We start from the raw sequence: 1,258 nt of genomic DNA on the forward strand, positions 1-1,258 counted from the left end.
TTTAACATGTATGACAATCAACTAGACATATTTAAAATGAAATGTTTTCAAAAGCAAGAAATTGTAAGAAAACAAAAGCCTCTATGCTGTGGATTAAAATAGTCACCTTGGTTGACTTGGTAGAAAAGTATTCATTAGTGAATTTTACAACTGCCTTCAAAAATAAAAATAAAATGTTCCAATGCAGGAAATATCAAGTTAAAAGTTTTTCTTTAAGATCATGGATTTATGAAATTTGTATGTCAAAACTTCAAACCACATTTCAAGAGTTAACTTTTGACACTTACAAGATATCAAAAAATTTAACACTTCTAAAGACCAACATTCTCACTCTCCCAGCAGTGACCGACATTCACAGACAGGTCACTTCATTCCTCCATTAATAGAACTGAAAAGGGAAAGCTCTGTTTTCTGAGTTCCAAATATGAACATGAGTTTACCTCCAGCAAGGCTCATTCACACCTGAGTTCAGACCAGTGCATTTGGGTGGGCGTAGTCCCCGATGAGGGTTCTATTCTTCCAAGTCTTTATAAAAATACAATAATACAATAATTAAATGTTCAAAATGACCACTTAGTTTTTCTCTCTAAAGTGTTTATTGAACACCACCATTTACCATGCACATTATAATTAAAGGTAACATAGTGAGAGAAAAAAGCAATTATAGAGCCCATTGTCATCAAGGCGTCACTACAGAGATGGTTATAGCTATCAAGCAAGTAAACAAATAAATTTCAGAATGGAAAAAAATTATTAATTTCAAGATGCAACAGATGTAATGAAAGAACTATGTTGGAAGGAAGTAACAGAGTGACTGGGAACTGGGGAATGTGTTAGATTTGGAGGTCAGGACACCTGTCTCTGAGAAGGTGATATCTGAGCCTGTGAAAAGGTCTGGATACAGAGAAATCCAGACAGAGGGGAGAGCAAGTGCAAAGTCCTAAAATGGGAACAAGCGTGGTATGGGTGGACACAGACTTCCGTTGGAAAGATTGAAGCTGGTACAACAGCTTGTTCCAAGGGGAGAGAAAGACCAATTTGGAGGAGATAACCCAGCCATTTAAACTGATTCGGCAGAATTTCCAGTTGTCTTACTGCAGAAACGTCCGAGCTAATATAACCATTTTCCATGTCCCACGTCTCCGCTAGAATTAAGCTTTCTCTCATCACCTAAACAATATCAATTCTGGAGAAGCAGGGAAGTTAACAAGCGATGTGAGAGTCATGCCAAATTTAATAAACATGACACTTGATTTTC

This window comes from Budorcas taxicolor, chromosome 14 (genome assembly GCF_023091745.1).
Source record: "Budorcas taxicolor isolate Tak-1 chromosome 14, Takin1.1, whole genome shotgun sequence".
NCBI classification, from domain to species: domain Eukaryota; kingdom Metazoa; phylum Chordata; class Mammalia; order Artiodactyla; family Bovidae; genus Budorcas; species Budorcas taxicolor.